This window comes from Emys orbicularis, chromosome 1 (assembly GCF_028017835.1).
Source record: "Emys orbicularis isolate rEmyOrb1 chromosome 1, rEmyOrb1.hap1, whole genome shotgun sequence".
Lineage (NCBI taxonomy): Eukaryota > Metazoa > Chordata > Testudines > Emydidae > Emys > Emys orbicularis.
This window is the reverse complement of record NC_088683.1, coordinates 263,637,210-263,650,839: the sequence shown is the minus strand read 5'-3', so window position 1 is coordinate 263,650,839 and position 13,630 is coordinate 263,637,210. Positions and strand designations below refer to the sequence as shown.

The 13,630-nt window shown below is 39.8% G+C and overlaps 1 non-coding gene across 1 annotated transcript; it reads right to left on the bottom strand.

Annotated features, from left to right (window-relative positions):
- Window positions 1-11,953: 11,953 nt before the first annotated feature.
- On the bottom strand, window positions 11,954-12,036 carry TRNAL-UAA (transfer RNA leucine (anticodon UAA)). Its single transcript has one exon. It is a non-coding gene; the product is annotated as a tRNA-Leu (tRNA).
- Window positions 12,037-13,630: the final 1,594 nt, after the last annotated feature.

The window sequence follows — 13,630 nt, the reverse complement described above, 5'->3', positions numbered from 1 at the left end:
GCCCCAATGAGGATCAGGGCCCCATAGTCCTAGGCACTATAGATACATATTGAAAATATCATCCCTGCCTCAAATGGTTAATCTCAACATAGACAAGCTTTAAGCCACGTTTGTGTATTCTCTTACTAGGTTTCCAAATATGTGTTGTGGGCAGTTCAGCCATCACTGAGATTCTGTCCCTATAAATTCAAATTCATATTTTGGGTGGTGGAAAATTACTGTGTTGATTACTAGTGTTGGTTGAGCCATTTATTAAAAATACTATTTGTTATGAATGTATCCCCTATTCATGAATTGATCCTGATTTCTACAAATCTATTTGTTATTTACAAACATTCATCAAATAGCTTAGATGAATAACAGTAGCTGGTTGATCATTAGTGACCTGTTCACTTTGAGAATTCACTATTTGCTATTTATGTTATGTAGTTGGTCAACTAACTCAGGATCTTATCATTCCCCAATTGGATGGCTGATTTTTGTTCCCTAAATTAAAATAAGTTACCATAAGTAATGGATAACAAACATTATATGCTAAAAATCTGAGTGACTGTCAAGATTCATTAATATTTTTGCAAATACCCAGTGTCACCTGAATGAGTCCACCTAATGAGTAATGACTCCACTAATGATAATGAAATTATTAATTTTAATATGGTGCGTTAGACACAAAAACACATCTCTCTTTATTATACATGAGTAATCTGCAGATTACACTTTAGATTATTAAAATTGAAAGATTTCTAACAACTAATTAACGCTATACCATTTAATTCACATTTTCTTTGGCGCATTATACTCAACAGGATCGATTTTCACTTTTTTGGTTTATGCACATGGAAAACTATGTTGTGTTTGAGTTTCCAACAAAACACAGTAAAATTTAACTCCAAAAGGCCATTTGCATTGGCATTCTAAAAACTTGTAATTCAAGCATTTCACCTTATGTTTTCTTAAAAAAAAAAAATAAAACCTAAGTTTTGAGCCTGAATTATTTGTCAATGCCACATTAAACTCATTAGAGTGGGATTAATAGTTAATTTACTATAGAATTTGTCACTTTGGAATATACTCTAGTTTGTTCTGTCAAGACACGCCACCTTTCAAACTTCTTGATGAATACTCACTTATGTGATCTGCCTCCAGGAGGTAAATCATCTTGTTGATTTGAAGCTAGAACTACAGAGCCACGGTATTCTAAAATATACCAAATCAGTTTTAACAGTATCTTTTCACAGGTTTTTGAATGCCATCATTTACATTTACTTTATGCCTGAAATAATTGCTTGTTATTTAACAGCCCCTTGAGCTCAGAAATGGAAATATTGGCTTACTGCTAGCACTGACAGTTTTTCAAGTCTCTTCAAGAGATGCACATTTTTCTCTTTCCTTTTAAATCTTCTCTAATGCAATCGAGTTTCAGCATTTTGCTGTGTATTACGTTCCAGACAATTTATTTTGTTCTTGCATGCCTTTGTGTTAGCTTTCAAATTCATACCTAAACATCCTGGAGGCCAGATTGGTCTTGACAAGCTAATTTTCTCCCCCAAGGAAGAGTTTGGGAGACATGACGTGCTGCAGGTCTTTCTGAGCATTTTCCCCCCATAGTGCCATCATTTATTATTTATGTTGTGGTAGCACCTGAAAGACCCAATCAAGATCAGTGCCCCATTCTACCAGGCCCTCTACACACAACAAAATGATGGCCTCTGCCCTAAGAGATTATAAATCAATCAGTGTTCTCCACCATGTGGTGAAACTGCATTTGACCTTAAAGTGTGTTGGCCACTTTGAGAGGCAGCTTGAATAGCTAGAGGAGAACAGGGATAATGCCACTGTTAGCAGGGCCGGCTCCAGGCACGAGCGAAGGAAGCAGGCTCTTGGGGCGGTCAATGGAAAGGGGCGGCATGTCCGGGTCTTCAGCGGCGGGTCCCTCAGTCCCTCTCGGAGCAAAGGACCCGCCACCGAATTGCCGCCGAAGAATAAAGCAGCGCGATTGAGCTGCCGCCGAAGTGCCGCCGACCGGGGCTTTATCTTTTTTTTTTTTTTCGCTTCGCCGCTTGGGGTGGCAAAAAAGCTGGAGCCGGCCCTGATTGTTAGGAGGAGTCTCCCTATTTTCCTTGTAACCATAACTGTCTGGTGATACACAACTCTCAAGTCTGGGCTTGATGCTAAACCACTGAAGTAAATAAAAGGTTTCCCAAAGACTTTTGTAATAGCAACCCATTATTGCTTTGGATTACAGCTTCCCACTTGTTCTGAATGGCAAAATTCAAATGGATGGCAATTTATGAAAAAGAGCTATATGTAAGTTATTTAGAAAACTTCAAATTTGCACTAGGAAACTTCAGAGTAAAATTGAGTTCTATGGATTTGGGGGCCCATCTTGCCGTACTCAGGCAAAACTCCTCCTCTAGTCAGACAGAGCTTTTCCTAAATTAGATCATGTCTTTGCTCCTTGTGATTTCATTATTTATAAGGTGCTAGTATACTTAGTGTGTCTATGGACAATATTCAGGGGCGGCAGGTTTGTATAATTTTTGGTGGTGCCCAGAACGGGCCCAAGTCCCCCGCCCCACACACACACACCTGCCTAAGGCTCTGGAAGGAAGTATGGGTGCGGGACAGGGTTTGGGGTGCAGGCTCTGGGAGGAAGTTTGGGTCCGGGAGGGGTGCGGGCTCTGGGACAGAGTTTGGGTGCTGGGTGCAGTCCCTGAGCTGGGGCAGGGGGTTGGGGTGCAGGAGGGGGTGTGGGGCGTGGGACAGGGCTGGGGATGAGGAGTTTGGGGTGCAGCAGGCAGGCAGCACCCCTCTCTGGCCTCCCTCCCCAGCCCTCTCCCTGCTGGCAGCAGCGAGCTCTGGGGGAGGGGAAGGGGGGCTTCCACCCCAGTCCCCCCAGTACAACACTCACCCAAGCCCCCCCAGGCTGCTGCTCAGGAGGTCCACCCAGGATAAGCCACCCCCCCCCACCCACCACTCAGAGTAGATGGGCCTCCTCCACTCCTCCCTTCACCCTCCAACCCCGCCTCAGCCTGCCCCCAGCGCCACTCCCTTGTAGCCAGCAGCGGCTGGCAGGGGAACGCAGTGCGGAGCTGCAGGGGGCAGCTGCCCGCTGCCCAGGGCAGGCAGGGACGCTCGGGGGAGGCATGAGGGGGTGGCAGGCAGCCCTGAACATTGGTGGAGCCGGGTCTCCGGGGCCTGAATTTGCTGGAGCCCGGGCACCACGGACCCATACAACTCGCCGCCCCTGACAATATTCTCTTTCCAGAAATTGAGAATCTATTACTAAGACACGCATAAGAAACACACTAATGATCGGGGGTGGGTTTCCATTTCCCCCTCCCTCACCCTTTGCAGAAACTCTCAGTACACTCAAATTCCAAAGACCTTTTTTATGCCTTCAATTGAAATAAGTAAACTATGCAGTTTGGGGGGGGAAATCTCTTCTTTTGAAAAATAAGTACACTTAAATATATTGTGTTATATTATATACTGCAAGAAGGTAAAAGTAGACATGTTTTGTTTTCATTATTCACCTCTAAATTTGTGTTGGAATTATTCTTTTTACGGTGTTCTTTAACATTTTCTTTCCTATAAATAATATTATAGCTTGTAAAATCTGGCCCTTTTCCCAGATTTAGGGTAAACTACATCACGACTAGGTTTGGTCCAACTCCTCCATTAACTTTGACATGTTCATTATCAAAATAACTTACAGGTGAGACTGAAAAATGTGCTAGTTTGACCAAAAATAAATAGATATGGACGGCTCAGTATCTTCAGCTTGCAATTTTATTTTCCTGTATTTACTACAGGAATGTCTATGAATGTTACAAGTACTGAGGATAGTGAACTGTAAGTCTTATAAGTTATTTAACAAGCTTTTAAGTATAACTGCCATATCTCCTCCATCTGCATTATCTAATCAAACAAATACCCACTTTTTATAATGAAGATTTAGGGATATAGTCTTTCTTTATCTTTCACATTAACAAACAGTGAAGGCCATAAGAAAACTCTGGTTTCTATAGCCCAATGCAGTCCACCTTCTAAGTCAGACAAAACAATGACAACATGCCAGTCTGGTGATCTCTCTGCTGCATTGGCCACCTTGGCAGCACCAAATCGACTTAAGGCCCAAGTCCTGGCCCTATTCTACAGAGCGCTTAATGAACTGGGCCTTGACTACCTCAGGTCATGTTTTTTACTCTGACGGGTCATGTTTTTTACCATGACAGCTGCAGCCCCTCAGGATCTTTGGCAGACAGAGCCCAGGGTTGGTTCTTGGGCACTGCCAGGACAAGGAATTCCATTCCATCAGAAATCAGAATAAGCTTTGAATTATAGCACCTTCAGAGTGAAAGTAAGATCCCATTTCTTGTCATTTTCTCCTTGCAGTTACGTCAGAATGACCCAGCCACATTCCCTTGGAAAATAAACAAACAGCAAAGCTAATATTATACTTTCCTTGTACACTCAGATGTTGTAGGAAGAATATAGTTGTTACATGAGGAATTTGCTTTACAGAATTCTATTAGCAGCCAGATACCATGATGTTGCCCATAATATACATGCATAGATTAAATATGTAGGCAGGCTTATGTTTCCATTTCATTTTAATACCAAACACATTCTACCAGTGTACACATTCACCAGTTTCCATAGAAAAATTAATTCACCACAGAGAAAAACATGCCATGGCCATCAACTGCTTCTCAGTTCCCCCCCCCACACACACACACCCCTTCATTCCCCCTGGATCCATCAAGCTCCAGCTCCACAGATTCCAATGCCTTTCTGCTCCATTTTGCTACTTTCTGCACCATGTAAGATCCTCAAGCTTTTTCCTGCTCTCACCCAGATTTCTGTTCCATATATTTATTGTACTTGATCATAGACTTTAGGGTTAGCACAGATAAACCTTTAAGCTAACAAACTTTCCCACTTACTGCAGTATGAGACTAATATCTATATTTATCTTTCCCTTTGTGTTATTTCACAGCCAGTTCTTCTGTGTTTCTTCCAGCATATAAGTGTTAAACATATCTAGGGTTTTGTAGCCTGCAAACTTTGGCAATATATTAACTCTTCAATTTTTTCTCCAACACAAGCCTCAAATAACTCAGGACTGCATCTGTTCTCTTTTGTCCTGAATCAACGTCAATAACTTTATTAGCATGACAAAAGCTTATGAGTAATTCTCAAGTCAATATATCAAGCATGTGTGTGCATGACGTGGCTCTTGGGAGTAGAGAGGGTTCTGTATTTTTCTTATATGTTCACTGAGTTCTCTCATTATAAACGCTGTAGTGAGCTTTCTCGGAATCCCTGTGACTATTCAGTTATTCACAGAAAATAAACCACTTTTTCCTCGGTGTGAGCTGCAGTTTGAGCAGACAGTACATTGCCTCTAGGTTTTCAGTTGCTCTCACTATTTTTCAAATGACATAATCTGTCATCAAAAATGTATTTGTGTTTGCTGTATCATCAACTGCCAGGTTTGCGTTCTCCTTTTTTTTTTTTGGTACCTACCTCGTCTTAATTAACTCCACCTGGCTTGAGACTCTCCCTTTCAACAGTCTGCATCAATGCCATTGTACAAGCACAGCAGGAGAAAGCCACAAATCTAGTGAAATTAAATCACTCACCATAGAAACATCTTGAACAATAGCATGAGAACATGAAACTAACCAATCATGTTCAGGCATATGGAAGAGTGGAAAAAAAGTTGCAACAAAGATAAGTGCATGGCAGCAGCAACCAATGCACAAAAAACGGGGGGAGGGGGGAAATCTTCAAAAAGGAATGTATCTCTGATAAGCCGTTTTCAAATTCTACCTACCCCCGTTCTTTAACCTTCACCATCCCCAATACAGGTGAAAAAATAAAACAATTGAGGTTCTGGTCAGAGAAACAATACAGAAGTAATTTATACTTTACGAGTGTTACATCTTTGGGGTCTAATCCTGCCCTATGCTGAGTACTGCTGATACAGCTGAGTCCCCCCTCCTCCCATAGGAGGAGTTCAGCATCTCAGAATCAGGGCCTTACAGGCCTTCTCCTACTATCTTTGGAACAATGGCAAAACTCCTATTGACTGCAGTGGTGCAGGGTTAGGCCTATAGTGTGAGGGAAAGAAAAATATATGGTGGGCAGGTTGATTATAAATGTAGGGTTTTTTTATAAAGTGTTTTTAAACAGAGGAAGGAGGCCCCAACTCGGAAGTGCAGGAACCTAGAATAAGATGCAATGCCCTGAATCTCAAGAAAACAAAAGCCATTTAAAAATGAATACCCTTTTTGATTACCCATTTCTCACTTCCCACCTGAATGTATTACAAATGTTTTTGAACAAAAAATATTTGTGCTGATTTTGCTTATTGTTCTGTTGTTTCTAGATAACTTAATCACTTAAACTGTAACCTCATTGTGATGAAAGGAGAATAGTACTCACAGATAAAAGAAGGCATTAAATGCAAAAACCTAAGGTTTATTCTTTCACTTTAAAAAGAATGTGAAAAATTTCTTTACATACTACAGACATGCTTATTTTAGCACTGGTTTATGTTGCACCAAGTCACATTATGGGCCAGATTTTGCCAGACTTATTCACATTGAATAGTACCTTAGTCTGCCAATAGTCCTACTGATATTGTTCAGACAATGTGAGTAATGCTGGCAGAATTTGGCTCTAAATTATTATGCAGCCCTCAGCACCCACGCACTGTCTCTTGCCATTTTGACAATCATTGTGTATTCATTTTTGCTGATTTTCCAAATCAGCAGATACTATGGACATTAATTTATGGCACATATTTCTAATTCTATTTTATTGCAGAAGAAATGTAGTAATAGGCTCAGATGCCTGTTTACATTTCTCTTGTAGTCTGCATGTCTCCAGAGTCCCTAAAGAGAAGAAAAAGAGAGAAGCACACAAGTTACTAGAACTGCACAAGGTATTTGTAACTAGTACTTCATTCAGGAATTTGGCTGTTTCTTCTTTCAGAGTAAATCTTGTTTTCCTCAAAGATGTTGGTTCTTCAATTATTGGTTTTGCAGATATATTAACTTTACTGACTGATCACAAATTTCTGGCATGAATACTCATGCCTGTCAATATAGAATTTGGGTTCCCCAAATATTGATGCACACTACTTTGAAATTCATAGTCTATGACGATTTGTGCCAGTAAAATTTGGTTTATCAAATGTCATGGAAAGTGAACACAACCAGGTCAGTAAATATAGATGAAGCTAATTCCCTTTTAAAACAAAGCCACCAAAACATATGTGTACACATTGGTAGCAATATTCAATACAAGTTACCAGTAATACCAGTTAGAGTTCTGAGAAACATGGGCCTACCCCCTTCGCTCACACTGAATACCGATGTTGCTATAACAGAAAGGGGATCATTATAAAGAGTGTGTTCAATAAAGACTTTAATTTAATTTAATAAGTCAAAGTACATTGGATTGTGCAAGCAGCCACCCTACAACAAACAGTCCAGTAAGACAGGTAGATTTTTTTTCCATCTGTATGTATATTGGAAAGTGTTTTTTTTTTTTTTTTAATATTTGTTATGTGTTGTCATCTACTGCCTCAGGCTTAACTATCTCTTATATTTTTCCCCTGATATTTTTAATACCAAATCATTTAAAAAATTGAAACATATGTAATGTTCCTACATGAATCAATTACATTTTAATAGTTCAGTGCCATGACCTTTTAGATTACAGTGTAGGACAATGAACACACTTTACATTTAGAAACTAGTGGGCGTGCACCTTCTGAGCTAAGTAGTTTGGCGAGGGAGAGGCGAAGTCAAGTTAGAACAAATATTCAACTCCCAAAGGACCTGTTACTGAAATCAGAGTATAAGCTTGGACTGATCATAACTTATTCCTTGAAAAACGTCATGTGTGCTAGAATATCTCATGCAGTTGGATAAACATAATACAAAGAACCAAGTGTTTAGCACCAAGGTGTCAATCAATCACTGTGGACTTCCCAGATGCAGCCCACATATCAGGCTTCATGCCACTTCACATCCCTGGAGTACTTTACTCTGTTGCACCAATTCACAGAATGCCTTCAAACCAAATCCAGCTGGCTTTTCAGTCCAGAAAGACAGAGTGTTATTTCTGGATCTTCCAATTCAATCTACACTGGCAGCCTACTAGTTTTTAGATCCGTTGGAAAATGATCAAAGCTGCAAATTGATTTTTAAATAAAGAAAGAAAAGATGAGATTGGACTTGTCCATGCACAGTGATAGGAATCACATTGGTTTTGTGGGAGATCTCTTTAAGGAGCTTTACAATACGGTTTGAGTCAAAGAGCTATTAAATGCTACTCCTTATAAGGGGCACTACCTTTTATACTCCTAATGAAAATGTTATCTTAATGGAACACAAAAAAGCTTTAGCAAAATACCTTAGAACTGCACCTATGTGATAGGGGAGTTCTTTGTGCTCTCTTACCAGAGTAAAACAAATAAGTACCCTCTTTGGAAGAAGACTCATCTACAATTAGTTATAACAAAGGGACTAATTGACCTATTTGGAAAAATTGGCACCTTATGGCTAGACAATACATTTTACACTAAATTAAGAATGTTCTGTATTGTTCAGGTGATATCTTGATTCCTCAAAGTCACTTAAAGATAGAAATGATTAACATTAGGAAGGCACCAATCGCAGTCTTCCAATTATATTGCTGTGCTACTTTGATCAATTGCCCACAGGTTACCTATAAAGAAAAACTGCAGTCTGCTGCACGATAGTGTATTAACAGATCTTCCCTTTCTCCTTTGATTGTTTGTTTCATCCACCTCTTATATTCTCATTGCCTACATTACCAACCATTTGGGGAAAGGACTACTAGAGCCTAGAGCAATGTGGGCCCCAATTCCTAATCGGAGCCTTAGGTTACCATAGCAATATGTAAATAATAGTAACTGACAATTAATAACTAATAAGTAATAAATACTTATACATGAGGATGTTTTTACAAGAACAGATGACTAGGATTTTCAGTTCAGTGAAAATAATTTTAAAAACACTTTGAAATAGTAAATCTGGAGCAAAATATAAAACTTGTTTGAAAAACAACACTTTAACAAGTCATTACCCAAATAAAATCACTATCCAAATTAGCTAAAAGCAAATATTTAAAAAAGAAAAATCTAAGTATATTCTGTCATAACTTGGAAAAGAAGGTTTTCAAGAAGATCCTGAAAAAGAAGGATAATTCTGCTAAGTGCCAGAACCTCATATTCTTTTCAGTAAACTGCAATTAAACAATTGATTATGAAAAGTGAATATAACTTCACCAAAGCAAAAAACTTCTACAATGAACACAGGGTAGAATTCCCTACCCTGCCCCAAAGCTTTTCAAAAGGTTCTTGGATTATTACAGTGACCAGATGCATTGAACAATATAATTTGCTACAGACTAGGCAATCTATCCTCACTAGAAAATAGGATACTTAAAGACAACAATGATGAGGCCTGTTAAATAACCATAGCAAGGTTGCCACTACCCAAGCATCCCCTTGTGCCCAGGTGTGGCTCTGCAGCACCCTTCCTCAGTTTCCCCTTCTGCTCAAAGCCCCTTTTAGAGTTTCACATAGTCCAAAAGGCATAAGACAAAATTCCACTGCTGGGGTTCTACTTTATTTAAGTCCAAATAAACACAAAATTAAATCTCTTCCACCCAGACCCCAGCCTCTCCTCCTCAAAGGGTTGTCTCTTCCTGCTCTGAGAGCAGCTGGAGAAGGTGTAAGGCCTGCCCTCCCTTCTGGCTGTCACTCGAGCACCTCACTCTGCTCTTTCCTTGAATGAGGAGCCCCCAGCCCACCTTCCCAGAGCTGGGATTACAATCAAATAGACCTTTCTGCTCCCTGCAGCACCCACCGGCAGTTGCTTCTTCAGGTCAGCTGCAGCTTCCCAGAATTCTATCCTGCCTGGCACTACCAGCCTGCCCAGCTGCAGCATTACTGGCTCCCACTCAAGCCCCTTCCACTCCTTCATGCCTCTGTCTTATATCCATAGGTCTGGCAGGAGTTAGTCACTTGACCAAAATCATTTTGCCACCTGGGAAGATGATCTGAGCTTGTCACAGGTAGTGCTGAGGCCCATCTCCTCTTAAGAGGCCAATCATCCTGTGACACTAACACTGTGTTAGGTGCAACTTTGCAGTCAGTAGAGACAAGGCCAGTTGTGTTTAACATTATGTCAGCTCATCATCAATAAATATTACTGGTAGCATAGGGTAACCAGGACTGACTGACATGGTATTAAACATGGCTTGTCCCTGCAACATTGAGTTTAACAATGTGCTATTTAACATGACTCTTCAAGGTCATATTTTAACATGACTTAATTTTCTAATGAAGACAAGGCCAATAGTAATAATATGACCAATGAATGTACCTGTTGCATGACTAAATATCACCTTTGAGTGGTATATAGAAATCCCTTGTGGATTTACAACTCCTTTTAGTTGTAAATCCACAGTTCAGAGAATCAGGCAGGAAAGAGGCAAAATTGAGACATCTCACGTGTCTTTTCTATCCTCTGCCATTTGCATAGAATTTTACTGTCTCAAACAAAGCCTACAACCCAGGTGCATTGAAAATTACAGACCCAAGATGGAGTCCAGGGTCACATGAGCATATCACATGCCTTTACATAGTTTTGATGACTCACAGGGAGTGGCCATTGGCCCCTTGGAGACTGAGGCATCTGCAGGAAGAGCTATCTGGGCGGGATGAGTTTCTTCTATGGCCCATTGTTAGAGTGAAGTGTTCTTAAAGGGCCATCAACACATACATGGCTCTAATGTAAATTCTATCTGGTGGGTGTTACTCAAGAATACAACACATGTATAAGATACCAGTGCACAGCCAATATTCATGTAATATTCATAAAGATCAATATTCATAAAAATGATACGTGCATATAAACAGGATAATCATATTTGATGGATTGTAACTTTTCCATTGATACATTACATGACATACTTTGTACAAGATTTGTTGCAATTGTATAGCAGTGGTAATATCAATGATATAAATGGTCATATTCAATCATACAGCATCACATTGCCATCTTCTGAAACTTTCCTGATATATAGATCTACAGCGCAGGACCCATTAGAGGACAATAGCTTAACAGCTAAATGTACAGTCACATACAGTCCCACAATCTATGGCTACTGTAAAAATGCAGAGAGAGTCCAATGTTCAAAGATGAGCTACAAATTAATTTCTATCACTTTATATTTAAAGGCACTTATAAACCATATATGGAGCCAAATTCTGCCCGAGCTTACATATCAGTGGGATTGCAGAGGGTGTAAATAATAACTTAAGAACAGGGCTATACTGGGTGAGACCAATGATCCATCTAGCCCAGTATCCTGTCTCTGACAGTAGCCAGTGCCAGATGCTTTAGAGCAGTGGTTCTTAACCTGGGATGCATGCACCCCCTGGGGGGTGCGAGATGCCCTTTCTGGGGGTGTGAGACATGCCAGATTTTTTTAGAAGGTAAATCATCGAAAACACAAATTAAGCACAGGCACATAAGTACAACTACTTTTTTCATTAAACCTATGTATTTATTAACATTATATGTTTTTTAATGATTACTGTAATATACAAACAAAAAAATATATATCTAGGTTTAAAGGATGAGAGAACATATTTTGATTTTTGATAAGGGGTGTGAGAACATATTTTGAGAACCAAAGGGGTGCAGGCTGCAGTATCATAGAATATCAGGGTTGGAAGGAACCTCAGAAAGTCATCTAGTCCAACCCCCTGCTCAAAGCAGAACCAATCCCCAGACAGATTTTTGCCCCAAATAGCCCCCTCAAGGATTGAACTCAACCCTGGGTTTAGCAGGCCAATGCTCAAACCCCTGAGCTATCCCTCCCCCCAAAAAACAATAGGTACCAGGAGTGGGGCTTGAACCCACACAGACATATGTCTATTGGAGTTTAAGTCTAACATCTTAACCACTCAGCCATCCTGGTGTAGGTCAGGATTAAGAACCACTGCTTTAGAGGGAATGAATAGAAAAGGGCAATTTTGAGTGATCCATCCCCTGTTGTCCAGTCCCAGCTTCTGGTACTTGAAGATTTAAGGACACCTGAGGTATGGAGTTGTGTTCCTGACAATCTTGGCTAATAGCCACTGATGGACCTATCCTCCATGAACTTATTTAATTCTTATTTGAACCCAGTTTACATATATGAGAGCAGAATTTGTCTCACTTGAAAGTGTGGTCTAAAAAGTCTTCTATGTATAAAGTGCTAGATTTTTTCTTTTTCCTCATTTGCATTCAATGCTTACTTAAGAACACCTGAATTCTCTTTGCCTTTTTGACTGCAGCCATGGATTGCACTGACAGTTTTATGATTCTGTCTGTTTTCGAAGCTATCATTTCTAGGTCCTATTCATCTTTTGAATTTTACACCAAGTGCATGTTTGGCATCTATTTTTTCCTTCTATTTCAAACTGAAAAACTGAGAACTACAGGATGGTGAATTCCAAGAAGCTTCATTTATTGTGATGTCCACAAAGATTTGGGAACCCAAACTTTAGCCAAGCATTAAAACAATTTCTGACTTTTCTGAAGTTTGCATAGGGCAGAGTCTTCCACTCCTTAGATACACAGGTAGTTTCCCCACACACTGTTCTTATTCATCTGCAGATGCACTCTACAATTCAAAGACCCCTAGGCCACAAGGGACCATTATAATCATCTAGTCTGACTTTCTGTATAAACACAGTCTAGAGAACTTCACAAAATAATTCCTAGAGCATATCTTTTAGAAAAAAACATCCAATCTTCATTTAAAAATTGTCAGTGATAGAGAATCCACCACCACCTTTGGCAAGTTGTTCCAATGATTATTTACTCTCACTGTTACAAACATCCACCTTATTTCCAGCCTGAAGTTGTCTAGCTTTAGCTTCCAGCCTTTGGATCTTGCCATATCTTTGTCTGATAGATTGAAGAACCCATTACTAAATATTTGTTCTCTATGTCGGTATTTACAGACTGTAATCAAGTCACTTCTTAACCTTCTCTTTGTTAAGCTAAATAGACTCAAAAGGAGTTCAATCTATCACTATAAATCATGTTTTCTAATTCTTTAATCATTCCTGTGGGCCTTCTCTGAACCCTCTCCAATTTATCAATATCCTTCCTTAATTGTGGACACCAGAACACTCAAGATTCCCCTATTTATGCATCCCAAGATCACATTAACTCTTTTGGCCAAAGCATCACACTGGAAGTTCATATTCAGCTGATTATCCACCATGACCCCCAAATCTTTTTCAGAGTCACTGCTTTCCAGGATAGAGTCCCCTATCCTGTAAGTATTGCTATATTCCTTGTTTCTACATGAATACTTATACATTTAGCCATATTAAAACACATATATCTAAATTAAAATTTTAAATTTAATGGAGATATCCCATTTCTTAGAACTGGAAGGGACCTTGAAAGGTCATTGAGTCCAGCCCCCTGCCTTCAGTAGCAGGACCAAGTACTGATTTTGTCCCAGATCCCTAAGTGGCCCCCCTCAAGGATTGAACTCACAACCATGGGTTTAGCAG